This window comes from Athene cunicularia (genome assembly GCF_003259725.1).
Source record: "Athene cunicularia isolate RWA chromosome 13 unlocalized genomic scaffold, athCun1 chr13_part1, whole genome shotgun sequence".
Lineage (NCBI taxonomy): Eukaryota > Metazoa > Chordata > Aves > Strigiformes > Strigidae > Athene > Athene cunicularia.
Window position 1 is genome coordinate 1,092,665 of NW_020799117.1, and position 20,141 is coordinate 1,112,805.

A 20,141-nucleotide genomic window follows, 5' to 3' on the forward strand; every position below is an offset into this window, starting at 1 on the left:
TTTTTTTTTTTTTTTTTTTTTTTTTTTTTTTTTTTTTTGTCCTTTTTGGTTTTTTGGCCTGGTTCTTGCAGCTCTAGGCAGTGTGAGCTGCGCCTGCCGCATGGCTGGGGTGGCACCGGGGTGCTGCAAGGCGGCACTTCCTACAGCATTGCTCTCGAGATGGGCTTGTCTGCGGAACGGTGCGCAGACACTTCAGAAATAATAGTTTAAATGACCAAATTCCACCTAATTCAGAGCCCCACTGAGCTCAAACCCAGGTAAAGCCTTCCTAAGGAATGTAAGACACTGCTCAGAATATTAGTGTTTGGGAGCATCTGTTGTGTTATGCTTAGCCTAGAAGTATTCATTTTTGGACGTAATTTGAAATAATGTATTTTGGTTTATGTCTGACCTGGAAAGAATCGTTGCAGTAAATGAATCTGTGGTAAGTAGTTTCTCCCAGTGTCAGCCTTGTCTCTTCAGAGGCGATAATAGTGATAGAGCCAAAGCTTATTCAGTCTCATAAAGCAGATGAATGATTCACAGGCGCTGCCTCTACACAGCAACTCAATTTATATGATACAAGGATCACATATAAATACCATGTCTTAATCATACATCTGTATTCACTTTGATGGGAAGGCAATTATTTCTCTCTAGCACAGTTCCGTTTAGTGACTTCCTAATGTGCCAATTATTTATTCCAGAAACAAATCCGTTTAGCAACTTCCTAATGTGCCAGAGATTAATTATTCCAGAAACAAATGTTAAAGCACACTTTCAGTGGTCAACACCACCGCGTTGGCCCCGTTGGCCCCCAGCAGAAGTGTGGGGGGCGCTGAGCACCTCCAGCTTCCGGCACTGCAGTGGTGTCGTACCGTGGGGACAACACATCAAATAAGCTTTTTTAGGATAGGGAGGACCCAGGGGTGGGTTTATATAATAAGCCGGGGGATAGGGAGGACCCAGGGGTGGGTTTATATAATAGACCGGGGGCAGTGAGCAATAAGTTCGGGACAAAACTTGCGTCATCCCGGGGGTGCAGGGGGGCTGTGTACCCAGCGCGGGGACCCGGGGGTGGCAGGCTGTGTCCCGGGCTCTGCCCTCCCCGTATGAACTTCTCACCACAACAGCCCAGAGGAAAACAGTGTCTGGTAAATGCTTAAGCACACAGCGCCCGCCCAGAGGAAAACAGTGTCTGGTAAATGCTTTTGGCCATTGGAGTTGAAGCATCTCTGTGTCTTCTGGAGCCATTACGCTTGTATAAACAAATATTCAGAGGCAGAGAGAGATGATCCAGGCTGATGAGGAGCCTGGGCTTGGCTCGTGGCCTGAACCATGCCTAGGACTAAATGGACGGGCTGAAGAGGTGCTGGTGACATGCACAAGCGAGCATCCGTGTTTTCTCCCACATTCTTCTTCCATGATTGTGTCAACTGCTGAGGCATCTGGAGCCGATCCCTGGGGAATTTTGCCTTTCCCCAGTTCCCAGCAGCAGAGCAGAGTCGTCCCCCCCCGAGGCTGGGCCCTGAGCAGGACGAGCAGTGAGGCAGCCTGGGCTTGTTCCCCCCGGGGAGGCACCGACAGCCCCGCGCTGACGCCTCGGCCAGGGGCAGTGTCACCGTCACCGGTTGCTCCCCTGTCCAGGATGCACACGATGCGTTAGAGGGACCAGCACAGGAACAAACCAGCCTGCTCGCAGTTAATCGCCTCTTCTCAGCAACTTCAGAGAGAAGCAAAAAAAACCAAACCCGCGTCGGTTGTATTTGTCTGTTCTGGGGCTGATGCACAAAATGTTCTCGAAGTTATTTCTACCCTAAGTAGTGGCGAGGAGAGTTATTTCTCTGACCATCGCATGTCTGAGGGTCAGCAGTAAATGCCAAGAGCATCGTTCTTGTGGCACACCCACTCCGGTGCAATCCTGGAGCTTGTCCCCGCCGGCGACGGCTCCTGGGGTGCAGCTCCTGGCCAGGGGGTGGGGGGAGCCCTGTTCCCCCCCCGTCGCTGCCCTTTGGGTTCTCTGACGTGCTGGCCTGCTCTCTTTTTTTAACTAGAATTGGAAAAGGGGAAATGAAACATCATAATTGTGCAGGCTGGGAACAAAGTCAGGATCAGTGAGTATGCTCTACCATTGATTTTTTTAAAAACGTCAAAGTGGCTCTGAACAGAGGAGTGAGTTTGCAACACGCAGTCAGGTTTCATTTTAGATTTTTTTTCCAATGTACTAGAATTAATGCTGGTCTAAGGACAGTGACAGATCTTATTTTAAAACACTTGGGTTTGTTTTCTGAAGATCAAATTGTAGATACTCCAGATTTAAAAGATGCTTTCTCCCAGAGACCATGTACAAAAATATTAAATACATGTTCTGGGCTTTTTTCCTGTTCCCCATAAGTGCAATTCCATAATTACAAGCGAATCTCTAAGTGCAGAAAACACAGAAATACAAAATAGATTCAGCTTTTACAGCTGAAGAAGACCAGGAGGGGTGAAAGGAAACATGCGATGCTTTAAATATTAAAAAATAGAACAAGGTCTCCAAGAGCTTGCAAGAAGCTTTTCACCAGCCACGCTGCCGGTCTGCAGCCAGCAGAAGGTTCCTCTTTGGTCTGTGCTTTGCAGGGACAGGACTGCCCACCCGTCTGCCCCTGCGGGGTCAGGTGGGAGAGGTGCCAAGAGCTCCTCCCTGGGTGCTCCAGGTGGCACCTTCAGGTGACACCTAAAGCCATCTGGCAGCTGGGAGTGTAGCCCTTACGAATGCATTTCTGATTTCCCCCCCCCAATGGTCTATCTGCTAGCCGAAGCGAATGTTTAGGGGGTGCTTTAGAGAGCTTTACAGCCCTCCACCACCAGCGCAGTGACCCCCCCGCGCGCTGGGGCCCTGCTTCCTCACCAGCATCGCCGCCGGCCCACACTCAAGCCCACTCTTACCAAGGCAAATTGCTCCTGTTTATTGATCTCGTAAGTGGGTGAGGAGTTAATTTCCCTTTGTTTCAGGTTACATGTCATCTGAAATCCCAAACACAGATTTAACACCCAGTTCAATGTCCAGGCAAGGCTCCTGTTGAAGTTTATCGAACAAGAGTTTGGCCAGGAAAGCTCCGTACCTCGATCACCCGAATGCTGTGGAACGTTTCACAGCGAAAACATTGCTGTAACGATGCTCTCGAGTGTTGACATTTCCATCCCTGAAACGTCGTCTTAAGCGCTGAGACCTGTCATAGCTATGTTTACTCTTTTCATTACCCAGTGATACGGTTTGGGGATCTAAAGCATCCGACGGCAGCAGCTGCCGCGGCCCCTCCTGCGCGCGGTGCTGCAGGCGCGGTGCCCGCAGCGCTCCCCGCTCCGTGCAGCGCCGGCTGCCTCCTTTCAGCAGCAGAGCATGATCACACTGACACGCGGGTTCTTTTTTTTCAAGATGAAAAGAGCAGTTTCTTTAGAAGTTTCTTATTAAATGCATAATCTTGTTGAGCAAAACCCTCTTCCTTTTAACTTGTTTAGCCTTTCATCGCACATTTGTTCATGCCTGATCTACAAAGTGGTTCAGCTTTTGCAAAATTTCGTGAGCGTTGCAGGTTGTTTTCTCTTGGTTTTTGGCTTGGGGAAGTCAGAAGGTGATTTATTGCAAAGACAAAGCAAATGACACAAAGCCAGGCTTGTTCTTCAGACATTCGCTGCCTCAGACTTTGTTGTTTCCTTCTCATAGTAAATGGGCCAGGGCAGTAACCAAAAACCAGGGTAAGGACTGGAAAACTCCGGTGCCAGGCACTGGGCAGTGAGGAAGGTGGAGCTAGATTCCAGCCTGCGTTTTACTGTAAACTGTAAAATCCGGGACCTAGAAAATTCAGGATGCCAAGCTGTTAGGGTTGCTCCTACGGTTGCTCGGGCAGATAATTATCTCACTCATTCATGACACTAATAGTAGTCAGAAAATCTGCAGGAGTTAGTAACTGTGGCTTGAACATCTCTGCTTCTACAAGGCGGGGGCTGTCCAGGGTCTCTGCATCTGGCCGGGGCTCGGCACAGAGCCCTGCAGCCGCGGTGGCCCTTTGCTCTCCGTGGGCACCCCATGGTGGCCGGGACATCGCTGCAACTTGCCGAGGTGCTGTTTGGACTCTGACGTGAGCTCGTTTTTACCTAAGGAAAACAGATTGTCAAAACAGACTGGGCACAGAAGGAAAGCAGATGGGTTTTGTAGCTGCCCAGCTGCCTTCCCCAAGCATCGCCCGGCGAGAGAAGTGGATGCAGGGAATCACGATGTAGTGGCAAGCTACGATAACCAGCTAATGTTCCTTCCTGGGGAAGACGCTGGCTTCCCAAACAGACACACAACGCTCCCTAGGCAGCGTGGCCACCGAGGCCATCGGTAAAACCCGCAAAATTGTGTCAGTAATGCGCTTGTCATTTCGGTGGGTTTACATCCTCTGTTCAAAATATTTAAAAACCCAAAGGATGCTGCGGTTTAGTATATGTGGACTCAGTACGTACGCTTCTGGGGGCCAGGGCTGGTGAGGAGCACGGTGGCAGACGCCCTGGGTGCGAGGAGAGCTCTCGCTGCGTACGCCTGAGCCGAGGAAGGGAGGGCAGCATCGAGGAAACACCCCGGTGCCAAACCGGTGCCTCACCAAAACGCAAAAGTGACCGAATTCCCAGGGAGCAGCGCTTTGATGGGAAGACTGGGACGCACCATCGTTTCACATCTCTGCCTGCTGGGTTGCAGCGAGGGAACCAAACTATATGTTCCCTGGAGCAGCCACAGCAAAAGGGTTTTTTTGTTTCTGACACGGACCTGTGAGCCCGTCTGAGCCCCGGTCCAGAGGGTGCAGTGCCACGTCTACTGTTTCGGCCCCTGCTGCCACCGGTTTCTGTCATTACAGGCTCATTAACAGGCGAACTCCCCGGTGTTAGCTGCAGCGGATCTGCACCCACGGTGCCCCGAGCTGCCTCCACCCGGCCCTGCTCCTGCACCCGGCAGAAAGGCCGTTTCACAGGGAAAAAGCTCTTCTCGGGCCGCAGAGCTCTGCCGTGCCCAGAAAAGCGGTGGCTGCATGAGGAGTCGTGCTCTTCGCAGGGGCGGTCACGCGTGAGTCACGCAGCCCAGTGCCCCGCCAGCACGAGCTCAGCCCCCGGGCCAGCGGGTGCAGCTTTGCCCAGGGACTGTCGGTGGGTTTGTGCAGTCCTGAAGCTGCTCTGCACAGCTCGGGGACGGACCCCGCGCGCTGGTACCCCGTGAGCAGCTCCCTCTGTGTGAAACAGCAGCGTGGGGCCGTGGGGCAGGAGCCCTCGCAACCCACCCCCTGAGCTCTGGCTCCTGGCCGGAGGCTGCCGGAGGCCGGTGCTGCTTCTGAAAGTCATTTCCTAGGCACAGGGAGACCTGTCATCCCCTTTGCGGGGCCTGCTCAGGGCCACCGCGATGTCTCGGTGATCTCCCCTTGTCTGGGTTTGGTGAAATTCATTTTGTTGTTGTCCCTCTTGCTGTCTGCGTTCTAAACCGGTCTAATTGCACAGCAGTTAGATGTGCCCTGCTCCGTTCGCAGCCTTACGTCTCCTCCTGCTTATCGCATTGGGCTCTTGCCCAGTGACAGCCTGGTACTGTGATTCATCGTAACTTCATTTCTTGGAAAAGATCTTTGCAGTAGGAGTTTGCACCAAGGCAGGTTCAGGCTCCCCAGTCACGGGTGATTTGCTGACAACGTCCTGGTTTGGCAAAGATGAATTTCGATTATTATAGTTCCTTAAAGAAAAAAACAAATCTGACACCGAGATCAAATATCCAGATTCTATCAAATATTCCCACCGTAAATTAAAGTTATTAAGGTACTAATTTAAATGACATGTTCTTTTTTTTTTTTTTTCTTTTTCCCAGCACTAATTAATATCTCTCTATACCCTTGGAATACATTTAATTTCATCTATATTTTAGCCAGGCAAGAGCCTTTACAAATATTCTCCTACTGTGTTTGGGAAAAAGAATTTAAAAAAAAAAAAAAAAAAGAATAAGAAAAACAATTCTACCAAAGGAAGAATTTTAGTGTATTATTTCTGCAGTGAGAGACTATATTGCTTTTAAAATATATCAGAAAGCCCCTCTCTCCGTGAATTGTGTACATTCTGTCCCTGAAAGATTTTAGTGCAGCAGTGACCTTAGAGGGTCTTTGGAAGAGAAGCCCTTTATATTTGAATTGGTATCCTGACATGTAATAAAGAGGTTGCCATGGCAAATATGCTTTTTTTTTTTTAATGTAATCAGAGAAAATAAGTGAATAATCCATGTCAGTCTGGTTCGTAAGTTACTACTGCTCAGGGTAGTAGTAACCTGTCTCTACCAAAATATGGTCAAAGATTTATTGGGTTTTTCTTAAAAAAAAAAAAAAAAAAAAAAAAGTACTAGTTAAATTTAAAGAAGGTCCTTTGAATGCGGTTTTGCTTCCTTTGCCTTGCAGGTTTAGAAATGTTCGATTGCTGTGCAAAACACCCGAACTCACAAAGCTTCTCGTGTAGCCCCACAGAGTACGTACAAGCACTAGCGCCAAGAGGTCACTTGTCTTATTCTTCTCTTCACAGGGGGAAAAAAAAAAATCCACGTTGTATATACAAATAGCCCGAGAGCACCTTACATTTGGCACCGGTACCTGATTATATACACATAAATCTGCTTATATAATTCTGCTTGAACAGCAGTGAGTCGGTTTGCCAGCAATTTACGCTCCCGTAGCTGAGCCCTTGCAGACCTACTTTAAAAACTGACTTAACTCTTTGAACTCAGTTGCATCCTGTTGAAAGGATCCTCATGGTTTTTTTCTCTAAAATGATGGAGTGTTACTTCATTCAGATGGTCCCGTCATAGAAAAACGTTACATTTTTAGTGCAAACTGTAAATGAAACTTAATTTCCGATTCTGTCAGTGTGCTGCCTTTTTCCCTTGTAGCTTTGCTGGTGTGTAACTCTCAGTCGATGCAGTCCCATGGCAGAACTGCTCAGGGTATTACTGACAGTAAAATGATTTAGGCATCATCTTAGTGGCAGAGGAGTCTGAGACCCACCTCCGTAAGGAGGAAAAACATGATCTGGCCTTAAGTTTTCAGTCTGCAATCGGTAAAGTGAAGAAAGTTTTGATAAATAGAACAGGACAAGAAAATACTTCTTTTTGGTGGAAATTTTGAGCTTTTTCAAAACACCGACATTTCACACGGACGTACAATTCCTTAGGACAAATGGCTCGCTGCGGGTATTTTTCATCAAGTTTGGGGGGAAGTAAGAAATGCTGGGAAAGGAGTGAGGGTTCCCGGGGCAGAGCTGCCAGCGTGGGGGAGGCCCCAGCTCCATGGGTCGGGGGGTGAGCACGTCCCCTGCGCCCACTGGGTCGCTCCAGACGGGCTCATCGCCTACGTCCGTCCTTCCCTGCGGCCACCTGACGTGTGTAAGCGTACGGACGTGTGTGTGCGTCGCTTGGTCTGCTTCTCCAGCTGCTCCCTCCCTTGTAGTTTATACATTTTCCTAAAGGTCACTTAGGCAATTAACTTAATAGTCGGCAATGTCATTCAGCAACTATTTACACTCCCATAAATGAAACGACTGGAGTCCAACTCTTCCTCCCCCGTGACCTCTGTGTACTTTCACTTTGTTAACTCTTTTCTCCGCTCAGTCAGTCCTCCGGGTGCTGAGAAGTGTCGTGCGGCCGGGGCACGGCCTCGCCGCTCCCACCTTGACCGCAGACCTCGTGCAGCCCCGCGCAGCCGCTCGCTCCCGCTGTCGCTGCGGTTTCGGGGCGCGTTGTGGCTGCGCCCCGGGTGGCTGCCGGGGGTCTGCCCGTTCGCCCTGCGTGTGGACCCTGCAGCACGGAGTCTGCTCCAAGGTCACACGCAGCGAGGCGGGGACGCAGGAGAGAGCTCAGGTTTCTCTGGCGGCTGTTCCTGCCCTTGGCATGTCCTTGCCAGGTCCAACAGTCCTGTAGGACTGGAAGGGGTGTGTGTGTGTGTCTTCATTTGTCCTCTTCATTAAATGCCCAAGCTCTGCTTTGAGAGCCCCAGCCCGATAACGTCCTCACACCGCCAGCACAGCCCTGCCAGGGGTTTTCAGCCAAAGGCTCCCACGGCCGGGTTGTTACAACCCGGTTCTCGGTTGACCTTGGCCGTACGGCGCAGGCTCCGCACCCCACCAGCTTCCGCGGGGAAACGCTGCCCACAGAATCACGCTGGGGGAAGAGGAGCTTCAGTTCTTCTCCCTTCGCTTGACCTAATCCTTGTTGGAAAGGGCCCGTTCCTGCAGCCCAACACGCTCAGGAGGACATGTTTTCTCTAGACAGAGGAAAAAGTCTGGAATCTGGAAAATCCGGATCATGTTCCCATCTTAACCCCTGAGGTCTCCTCGTGATCCCCTCGCCTTGTCAGCTCTTCCGAGGGCTTTATGCTCAGCCCAGATAAAACCAAGACGAGATCTCAGCTGCTGCCACGTGCGTGCGTACATCCTCAGATAAAGAGGTGTAATTAGTGCAGCCCTTGTCAGATACATTGCTGACTAAACCACAACTTTCTCTTAATTAATGATGTTCTGTCTAGTATGAAATGTATTAAATAGCAAAAAAGAGAAAGGAAGATAAGGAAAGGCAAGCACTTCCTTATCTTATTTTAAGGCAGAATTAATCTAGAAAAGACCCAAGTAATCCCACTTAATAGCAAATTTAGCACCATATTTGCTACAGAATGTTTTCAAAAATATATATGCTTGCTCTGAAAACACCAGGTGCTAAAGCTCCTGTTGACTTCCACAGGGCAGTAATTTATCCCGGTGGTGGAAATTTACTTGTTCCATCATTTACATGGGCCAAACTAGGCCATAGGCAAGAAACTGTTTGTTGTGGTTTGCTGGGCTGGCCAGTAAAGAGAACTATTTACAAAACCCTCTGCCTCAAGAAAAACAGTAACAAATCAAGTATTTACAGGTTCAACATGTTTTGTGTTTACAAGGACAGGCTGGTTCGTGAAAATCCGCCTTGCACTACAGAGCGAAACGTTTTCACACTTGGAAGGAGCCCCTGCGAGCGCCGAGACCTCGCGCAGTCGGTGCGCGTGTGGCTCCCGCAGGACTCGGGGCGGCGGGACCCGACTCTGGGTGTCAGGGAAAGGGCAGTGGCAGGGGCTCGGCGCCCACGACCCACAGGAGCTCCCCGCCACTGCCCATCTCCATCCCTGCCGTGAGCGGCTCAGAGCCAGAGCGGAGAGCTCAGGGGTGTGGGGGATTCGGCAGGGAACTGGTTGAGGTCTGCGAGGTTAAAAGGAGGCGTTTAACCTCGTTAAGGAGCTTCATTATAAAGGGAAGGGCAAATGTCCCAGCTGTTACAAACGTTACCCAGTTAGAAGGCAAAGCGGCAACCCAGCAGAATTATCACAGAGACTCTCATCGTGTTGGCGGCAGATTGCTTCTGGAAAGGGAGAAATGGCTGTGTAACGGGAACTGCAGGTTTTCCTGGAATTCTGGATGTTGTACAAAACCAGCTCTTTTCAGACCCAGCAGACACAAGTGAAGTAAAATAGGTTTTTCAAGCGGAAAACTGCCAATTATTCCAGATTGTTTTGATCGTTTAGTGATTCAGACAAGGCTTTAGTAGACTGTTAGTGAGAACTCCTTTTTTAAACGCACTACAAGTTACAAAGCACGTTTGTGAATAAAGCATTCACATCTTAAAATAAGTCTTCCATGCAGTTTTATCTGTTTCCTGAGGACTTCCAGCGGCAGAACGGCGCCTCCTGCCCAGGGGCCGGGTATCGGCACGAGGGTGCTGCCCGCGCGCGGAGGGGGCACAGGGAGCCGCGGCCAGCACAGGACAGCCCAGGTATGGCACTGACACCCAAGGCAGGGTGTAAGTGTTTTACCGACTGCTCTGCAGCTGCAAGAGCCTTCTTTAAGAAAAAAAAAAAAAAAATTCCAACAAACCAACCAAACAAACAAAAAACAAACCAACCAACCAAACAAACAAACAAACAAAAAAATAAAGCAAAAAAACCACTGGGCACTATTTTACAAAAGCTTGCAATCTAGGCAGAAAGACAATGAAGTTTCCTTTTTTGCAGGCTGCAGGGCCCTGTGTTTTCCAGCTGGGTGCTTTATTTAAAGGTCTGGCTTTACACCCTCTAGGCAGAGTAAAAGAGAGTTTACCCAAAGTGCTTGTGATTAGAAAGAACAAAATTATGCTTTAAAAAAAAAGAGGGAATTAGACTGTGTGTCATCATCTGATTTAATAAGGGATTCTGCTTGTTGAGCAAGTCTTTTTGAAGACGCTTAAGACAATGCTTAAGCTGCAGGATCACCAGGTACCAACCAAGGAAGCTGTGTCCTGTCTTTGGTCCCACTTTTTCCACTTCTTTGGGTGGAAGCGTTGCACCCCAAGGGGCACTATTGCCCCTCTGAAGCACACAGCACTGCTTGACAGTACATAGAATAAAGCACCGCGACAGGAATACAGAAAATACGAGAGGACTAGTGGATAGAGACATCCATTGACCCGGGAGGTCAGGCACCATTCATGTATGCAAAATGTAAAAGAATGTAATTAAATACATGTGATTACATATTAATTACCTTTCCGTGGCACGTACACCCAGGAGGATAAAACATCTCTAAGCAGAATGAGTCTATTTCCTATAAGGAAACAAGACTCGAAAATAGACAGATGTCTGCCAGAGGAAGCTGACAGGGTTTGCTCTATCTTGTTAGATTTTCTCAAATACTCTTTTGCAAAAAATCACCCAGTGCGTAAAAAAAAACTTTTTCAGTCCTTGTGAGTCAAGATTAAAGGCAGAATGGAAAATTGATGTTAATTTAACAGCAAGAGAAAGAACGAAAAATGTATTTTCACCTTCAGTTTGGAAAGACTAAAGTCTGGTGCTTCAAAACTGGGTTGAAAACTGGGGGTTTACATCTTTTATTGGTGCTCATTTGTCTCTAATGTGGTTTCTTGATGCTTAAGCAATCAGCCTAGCTCATGCCTGGTTATCTGCATTTCCTAACAAAGAGCCAGGAACTAGGCAAGCTCTCACTAACAGCCCGTGCCACTGCTGTGCACCTGCACCGCCGGGCTGGGCTCTGGAGCCCTGCTGAGGTAAGGACACCAGAGCTGCGGGACTCGGCCAACGCGTCCTGCAAGGATTCCACGTTAGGATTTAGCAACGTGTTGGTCCCAAATGCTTTCCGGGCCTTCCAGAGCAGGCGCAGGTTTAATGCATCAACCACCCCTTCAAACGCATCAAATTCATTCCAGAACTTGCCCTGTTCATTCCAAGTGATTAGATCTACATTATTCACGATGAAATGTGGAGCCCTTGGAGCGGTACATGGATTTACCAACAGATTATTAACTTGACGGCTTCCTCTCTTGAAACCAGAGGTGCGGTGAGACCCGATGCCTAGAAGTGAGAGTTAGGCTAGTCCTGAGAGAGACAGGCATTTTGGAGGAAGCTTGTCACAGCGGATGCTAAAAAGCCTGTGCAAAAGTCTGCCACTGCAATCAAAATGAACTTAAAATGAGACATTTTTTTACATAAAATTAGACATTTTTACATGTAGATACATGGTTATTGTGTGTAACGCACACACACACACTCCCTGGTTAAGAAATTAATCGCATCGCCTTTGGTCTTTGCCGACCATTCTGGATGATCACAAGTGGCTCTATAGTCAATTAATTGCACAGCCATAATTGGTCACCGTATCCTTTGTAACTTATCCCTTTAGCACATACAGTGTGAGCTAATTTTAGCGTTCTTATAAACATTCACCCCTCCTGACAGCGAGCCCTTCAGCTGAACTGGTCCCTCTATTTAAGCAAAGTCTCGGGAGTTACAGCTCCAGATCTGAGCTTGTATCCTCGTCCTGGCTGGGAAGGCGCTGCCGCAGCAGCTGCCCTAGACACCATCCTGCTCACTTCTTAACGCCTCTTCGTGCCCAGAAGGAAAACTGGGGTTTGTGAAACTCTTATAATAAAAAAAAAAAAAACCAAACAAAAAACAAAAAACACAACAAAAAAAAAAACATCTTAAAGGCCCTTTGAAAATAAAGAAGACAGGGTTTCTCCCTGTCTGAGGTGAAAAGTTGTCAGGGAAGCAGAGGAACTTCATCCAATTCGGAGTGGCTGAAAGTTTTGTTTAAAAATCTTAATCTAAATTAACACAAATCGAAAGATGGGAAGCGAAGAGCTTCACAGTAATGACCTTTCTTTTCTGCTGGCTTCCCCGGCATCCCTTCCAGCTTCCCTCTCTCACAGTGCACAGCTGGGAAAAGTGATCAGTGCTGAGGGGAAAAAAAATTGCCTTTTTTTCGAAGCGCTGCGTGAGTGATAGCTCCGTCCTCCGCTCCCGCTGCGCCCGGCAAGCAGGGGGGTTAAGGTAAGCAGCAGACTGGAATTACAGGAGCATCGTGACTTGTATCCTTCATGCTCCAAAATATGAACAAAGTCAGTGTAACGGGGCTGATTTAAAAATCCCAAAGATCCTGCATAGAATTGTCCCTGTGGTTCAGATGAAGGTGGTAGGAAAAGAGAGGCACTACAGCCACTTTTTTTTTTTTACCTTACTTAAACTTCTCACTAATCTAACATCATCAGATGCAACTGATAGCATGTATGTGTGACATCAATTTTCTTATAAATGCAAAAAAAAATTCCTATGTAGTTTACAGAAACTATGACAGATCTTTAAAACGAATGCTTTTTCTCCTTTTTCCACTGTATTTTTTTATGACTTTTCAGTGTTGGCAGTTTAAGGAATCTGAAAATTGAATCCATCCATCTGGCACTGGGAAAACAAACAACATATTTGTCTCTGTATTCTCTCTTCACTCTAATGCTTAAAGATCCTAAACGCGACTGAGTAAATGTGAAATGGTAGGGGAGGAGAAGGTTAAAATCACCTGCCCCTCAGTCTATTAGCTTGGCCGTATTCTAAAGAGATGATCTGAATTCTTTACCAAAATTTCTCCTGTAGTCTTGAGCATCCAAAAAATTATAGAACATCGGAAAAATTCAGTTGGTAAAATAATGGGGAGTAGTCTGAAAACACAGGGGTCAGTCTTGTTCCCTCACGTGCAAGGCGGCGTTTCCTGACATGAAGTCCTGGGAGCCACGGAGGGCTCCGGGGCTTTTACCCGTGTGTGTACCTAAGTGCAGCAGAAGAGGCTTTTTCGGGAGAGGATAAGAGGTAGCAGTCCTGTTCCAGGTTAATTATTTAAACCACAACAATCTGATGATGCTCGCCAAGGGCTCTACAGATGTTGGGAAGCAATGCCGTCGTCCTCTGCATTTCACCAGTCTCCTGCGTTATGATTCCTCAACTATTTCATGGGCTGATGAAGATTTGATGAAGAAGTACCACTATTTTCTCCTTTTGGGCAGGGGGGCAATGCCAGGACATACATGATGGTCTCTCACCAGCGAGCCCAACTGGCCCCTCTGTGAGTTGTGCTGATTCATAAAATGCAACAATCCACAAATTCTCTTCTTCCACATGCAGAACGAAATAGTTTCACAAACGCAGTTCCCTCTGGGTCCCCACTCTGAAGTGACAGTTCCCAGATCCCCTCAAGGCTTTGTACACTCTGCTGTACGTGGGTTTTATATATGATTTCTTGAATTTTTCTTTTTTTTTTTTTTCTGAGATAATAACAGATATTTTCATCAAGAAAGCTTTGGCTGCAGAGAGCAGGTGCTGTGCGTGTGCGCTCTCTGAGCTTCTGAGCTGAAAACTCTGTGTGCTCCACGTGTGCAGCTCCACGTCAGGAAAAGGCAATGATTCACCTGCCTAAGAATCTGGCCCATATTTTCTCCTTTTCTTTTGCCTTCTGCATGGCAGGGAGTTGCTTTACCGGCCACCTAAGCAACAGGCAGCTCTTCACGTACTGGCTTGAAGATTTAGCATCTTCTCAAACTGAAGGATGACCGCGATAGCGCTTCCCTCCGGAGAAGGTATTTGTCCTTCAACAGAACGAAATCGCGTTGTTCTGATACTGATGAAATTTTGAGGAAAGCAGTAGGAAATTCAAGCGGTCAGTTTTTATATCTGTGTTTAGATCAGTTGGGGATTGATCACTCTTCACCTTGCTAAATGAGAGAAAGCTGTAAAGTGTTAATCTTCAACAGAAAAGCTATAAGCACACTAGCCAAATTATTTTCATTAAGCTCCCTCCCCCTATCTATAACCTTGGCCTCATAATCAGAAATGAAAATCTTTATCTCTTTCTTTCGCATCTAATTTTTTTGAAACCTCCTTTAAATCTGATTTGAACTTCTCTTCTAAACCAAACAAATTCTGAACTCAAGGCTAAAATGTATCAGGTTAGCTTAGTAATTCGCATAATATTTTTATTTTCTCTTCCTAATTGAATTTGTACATTGATCTGTGTAACCGTTCTCCTGACCAGTTATTATTAACTGTTTATAAAATGCCAAGGGTGTACGGCGCGCTGTGGAGACACTGGCAGCAAATTGCTTTTCCGGTTAATAGAGCCCATCATCTCTGTCCCCGGCCCAGGCAATTTGCCGTGTGTCTACTCCAGCTCTTCCTCGCCGCTCTGCTCTCATGCGGCCATTTCTGTACGACTCACTGGGAGCGTTATCTGAAATGTTAACTCCTGAGGACGGCCTGTACGAGTGCCGTGAATTCTGAGGGAACAGCCCACTCGGCCAGCCGCAGTACAGGTAAAAAAAAAAATAAGGCAATTTAATACATTTACTTCGTCTCCTTGCGAGCATCCCCATTAGTTTCCATGGCCTCGGGGTGGCCAGAGCAGTACCGCAGCGTCGAGAAAGAGCAGATGCGTAGGAACGCGCTGGGCTCCGCTCCACAGCGCTGTGGTTTCCTGTTTGCTTTGTCAGTTATTTAGAAAGGTCTCTCAACAGAAATAGCCACCGGTCCCTGCGGGGAGAGGCCTCCTGCAGCCCAGCATCCCAGAGGGAGCGCGGCTGCCGAGAGCAGCCCCCCGCGCCGCGGCCAGGGCTGGGGCTGCGCGTCCCCCGGAGCAGGACAAAAATAACCCCCCGAGTTTCATTTCTGGGCGACGAGAGGGGTAGATGCTCTCAGATAGGGTATTGCTTTTAGAAATATCTTAATAAAGCCCCGCAAAACGCGCCCGCTAGCTGCTTCGGGGCCGTGCGAGGGGCTGCCTGGGCGGCAGAAAGCCCCTGACCCCGAGTCAGCTCTGAGTCAGGCTGATGGGAGCGACGATGGCATTTGCTGTCATCCGGCCTCTAATTTCCTCGTCTCTTTATCTCAGCTCTGTAAGGGCTAGAGGCGTGACAGTGTTTTGGCACAGAGAAGATACTGTAATGGCACCTTTTTTTTTTTTTTTTTTTTTTTTTTGCAATTGTTTCAAGTCTTGTGCCTTGTTATGCCATAATGGAAGAAGTCAAATACTGACCTTTTGTATAAGCACAAAAGAGCCTTTGGGGGCAATATATTAACCTCTGACAATTCCTGTAGTTTCTACAGAGGTCCGTATGTAAGTTACAGTTCATAATCTGCACTTCCTCTTTGATGGTGACAAAGTTATTCGAAAATTAGTATTTATTGTTTTATCAATAAATATTTCTCTAGTCTCTGTCTTCTGTGGATCACAAAGAGCTTCACAATTATAAACTGTTTCAAATCTTACATTGGTCTGGTGAGGCAATGGAAGTTCATAGAAGGAGAGCTGAGGGGTCAAGCCTCTCTGCCTTCAGCCTTGATCATTCAATGTATTCCTCCCATTTTTAAATTCTATAACAAAGAGATGTGACCAAAACAACGATTCCCGAGTTGTGAAGCCGAAGTGAGAGGAAGGGGGTTACATTTCTCACCCGTGCCCTTCCCCGGGTTGTGTTACTGTGCAGGTGTGTTCCCCTTGAGGCGGACGCACAGCTGGGGCCTGGCTGGGGGTCCCCGGGCCAAGCCGCCTGCTGCGCCCACCCCTTCGCCGCCCTGCCCAGGGAAAGCTTTGTGAGAGAAGGGATTTCGTCTCTCTCATCCCCACGCATTCACTCGGTAGCACCCTCTTAAACCACTCGTTTTCTCTTTCCCTTTGCCGCCTCTCTGATCCCGCACGCCGCCGGCTGCTCCCCGGTGACCCGCTCGGGAGCAGGGAGGCATCACGCGCTGCTCTGCCCTGCCGCAGAATTGGTGCTGGCCCGTGCACCCGCGGCTGGAAAACCCTGCGAGGCAGCTGCGGGCAGAGCCGAGGCTCCTCCTACACACACACACACACACAGTTGATGTCTAATAATAGCGTGCTGGAGGGGCCGGGCATGTTTAGCGTTCAGAAAACACTTTGATAGTTCTACCGTACTTTGATCCGACCATCCTGCAGTCCTCTGGAAGCTCTCCTTCGGAAGCACGGCCGATTGTAGCCATTTTGATTTTCTGGGTTTTGGTTGGTGTTTTTGTTTTGTTTTTGTTTTTCTCTGTTGTTCTTCCCTCTCTGGTTTGTTTTACTTTGCGCTCCAGAAATCTGTCACACCCCAAATGGCCTCGATCAGAACCATACGGCAGTTAGCGTTTCTCTTGGCTTTCCCCGACGCGCCGAGCGCACGCTGCGAGCACAGCAAATGCCTCAAGGAGGCTGCACCCGCGCCTGCAGGTGACGTCGCAGGGCCACTCACTGCAAAAGCCAAGGGATGCTAACGTTTGCTTGGCATCAGGTCATCTCTTGTAGACAAACCATGATGCAAGGCTTAATATTTGACCCTTCAAAGCACCTGGTGGGCTCCAGCTCCTAAGAGATGTAGCAGTTTCCAACCTAAAGGAGGTGCCAGGCTCTGGCGTGTGTCCCCCCCGCCAGCGGCTGTGGGAAGCACCTGGAGAAAGAGCATCAAGCCAGCGATGGGAACAGACCAGAGGGATCAGGAAAGAGAGGAGGCAGCACAGAGGCGTCTAGTAGAGAGGTGAGAGATGGAGCCAGAGAGCAGAAGACTGCAGAAGAGAGACACAGGGAGTAGGATGCCTGCCTGGAACCAACAAGAGAGAAGTACAGAGAGCTGAAGCATGAGAAACGACAGGAAGAGAGAACAAGAGAAAGAGATGAAGCCATCAGTAGATTCAAATTCTTCCATCAATTCAGTTCTTCAAAGACCACATCAAGGCACGAACAAAGGGAGTGCCGAAAAGTTGCAGGAGACCTAAAAGAGAGGCTGGAAGGGAAATACAGGCCAGAAAAATGAGATATCCAAAAAGGGGTGGGAGGCTGGAGGGCAGTAGAGGCCAGAAAAAAGTGGAGGCCTGAAATGCTGGGGTTTCAGCCCCCAGCCCCACATTCAGGCTGACATCTGGGTGATCCCCCAGCCCTTCCCAAGGGGGGGTGAGTTTCCCTTCAGGCTCCCCCCCAGGGTGCGGCAGCCTGGCAGACAGAGCCGTTGGGTAAAGGAGCCCCAGGGGTCCCGCAGTCAGTAACCCAAGGTCAGGTGTCCCACTGGGGGATAACAGCGGGGACCCCTCGCAGGAGGGGCAGTGTCTGTCTGTGAGGGGGATGCCCTGTGCAGAGTTCCCTGTTGGGGAAGGACCTCCCGCCTCCCCGGGACTGGGCTCCAGGCAGGTCTGGCTTTTGTAAACGTGGGCTGTGTAGAGATTCAGTGTGTGGCTTCCTTGGTCTGATGTATTGGGCTTGTTGACTCGGTTGTCTCCCGTCCCTTCTATGGGAGACTGCATGTCACCATTTATCCCACCCATTGTTGGTCGTGCGGTGTCGTTGTTGGGGTCAGTGGGATTGATGTCAATTATGTATAACCTGACTGACTTGTTTGTACCCCCAGCGCTCACCCATGGACTGACCCTTTTGTATCAAATACGATTTGGTTATTGGTTCATCTTTATGCTGGCTGTGTCCTTTATGTTAGGCCTGATAATTGGCAAAACAAGGCCCTAAAAAGGTGGGAGGCTGAAACAGGGTGGGAGGCCAGGGGGAAGTAGAAGCCAGAAAAAAGTGGAGGCTGCGAGAGGGAGGGAGGTGTGGGGTAAGAGAAGGGCAGGAGAAAGTGGACGCAAATGTCGTGGAAGGAACAAATTGGGTGGGAGCCCACAGGAAAGTGGAGGCCACAGGGCAAATATCCACCAGCAAAAAGTACATGCAGGAAGGGGGTGCGACTTCTGATGGGCATTAGAGTTTGAAAAAGGCTGGGAAGTTAAAAATTGGTGAGAGGCCATGGGGGAATTAGAGATGGAGAAATCACTAGAAAAAGAAGGAGTCCTGCAGGTGTAGGATGGATGTAATACAGGTTCAGGGAGCAAGACAGAGGAAGAGAGATAATGATGAGTGGAGACTAGAAAGGCAGAGAAACAGAAATTAAACGTGGGGGGAAATGAAGGTGGGAAGGAGGGAGAGCAAGAGACGGTCAAGAAGGCAGAGGATTGAAGGGATGAGAGCGCGAGAGAGGGAGAAAGGGAGAGGGATCGGGATGGGCTACAAGGTGAAAGGGAAAAGGCCACCAGCTCCGTGCGAGAAAGGTTTGGACGAGTCATAAGCCTCTTCTCTTTGACTGTGCTAAACCCCACAGAGCATCACGCTGGCAGGACTTCTACCACCACATAACCTCCTCTGTTGTGACAGCATGGGTGTGCCTGGCTGTTTCACACCATACCTGAAAAGAACAGAGAAAACTTGTTTTGTAGGAGAAACATTTTTTTTTTTTAAGAAAGTTTTGCATTGATCCAGGAGAGTCAAAGTCTACAGCTTTATTAGTGCTCCTAACCCGATTCACCTCCCTGACACACTCTTTTGTAGAAGTTTGCAAATTCAGGAGTTTAAATCCTGCGAGCAAGTCTGTGCTTGGGCAAAACATCTGATTCTTCCTAATTAGCCAGGAGCTGAGATTTGTTGTCATTTGTCTGCAGGGGTAACTCTGGCTCTTGTTCATCTCAGCATGAATCTGGTGATTTCCTCGAAGCTACTCCAGCTTCATACAGACACTCCACACAGCAGAACCAGGCCTATCGTCTGTCTTTGCTGCTCTTATAATAAAAGGTCAGATTCATTCCTCTACAATCTATTTCTTGCTACTTCAAGACAGCATTCATTTAAGATGAACTGAGCTATCCAGGGAAAGCAAGAAGATTCTTTAAAGGGTCAAAAAGTGGTTAAAATATGGAAGCAAAAGGTAGGAAGAAATAGCTAATTCCATAGCAAAAGCAGATTATTAGTGGAGTCCCACAGGGACCTGTGCCATTCCAAATATCCATAAATGACTTGGAAAAGCGGGAGGTGACAAAGTTGGCTGCTGAAAATAAATTTTTCAGAGTAATAAAAACAAAATCTAACTGTAAAGCATTGCAGAAGCAACGCACCGTACTGACTGACCAGGTGATGAAATGCCAGGTTGGATTTACTGCCAGCAAATTATAACGCACAAAAGGAAAAGCAAACTGCACAAAGAAAACCACATGAATGTGTGCAATAACAAGCTGTAAATTAGGTATCGCCACCAAGGAAGGAGTTACTGGAGATACGTAGTTCTATGGAAACATAAACTCACCGCTGGCTGTCAGAAAAATCAACTGGAACGTTAGGGATGACGAGGGAAGGAAGAGAGAAGAAAACAGAGAACACCACTGTGCTACCATGTCTTGTGTGTTGTGTGTACTTCTGGTTGCCCATCTCATCAAGTATATTCTAGAATTAAAAACGGTATAGAAAAGGTCAAGAAATAGAATTAAAGTAACAGAAGAGCTTCTGAGCATCTCAAAAGAAGGGAAGCCTCAGAGGGGAAAAGAGGTGGCAGCTGGAGGTCTGTAAGATAAGAGACCTCCAAGACAGACCTAGCAGGAGGACGGGGAACAATTATCTCCTCTCTCTAATGGACAGACAAGGGTTAGTAGCGTTAAATTATCATTTGCAGCTTAAAGCAAACGGAAGGAAGCATTTTTTTTCCACCCAGCGTGTAATGAAACTGTGGAACTTAACTGCTGCAAGACAGATACCAAAGCATCAAAAAATTGTATAAAGAGAAATTGAAGAAAGACAAATCCGTCAGAGATTAGTACCCCCACCTCAGTGGGTTCAAGAGGGCTTGGCGCTGGGTCTGCCGGCTGCAGTTCGGGTGGTGTGTGACGGCCTCGAGGCAACGGCCCCGCTGCCCACCAGTTCTGCCTGCTCGACCCTCCCCTGGACGAGGTAAGGGCGGCGGGGGGCGGCGGGGGACCGGGGCCGAG

The 20,141-nt window shown here is 48.3% G+C and overlaps 1 protein-coding gene across 2 annotated transcripts in view; it reads left to right on the plus strand.

Moving 5' to 3' along the window:
- Positions 1-20,141, plus strand: part of NR3C1 (nuclear receptor subfamily 3 group C member 1) — a 111,182-nt gene that overhangs the window by 11,681 nt on the left and 79,360 nt on the right. The window contains exon 1 of one of the 2 annotated variants that reach the window (XM_026858108.1): positions 20,094-20,103. The exons of the other annotated variant lie outside the window; for it this stretch is intronic. The gene's annotated coding sequence lies outside the window, so the exon portion shown is untranslated. Of the gene's footprint in view, positions 1-20,093; positions 20,104-20,141 lie in introns of those variants that run through there. 2 annotated transcript variants of the gene reach the window in all.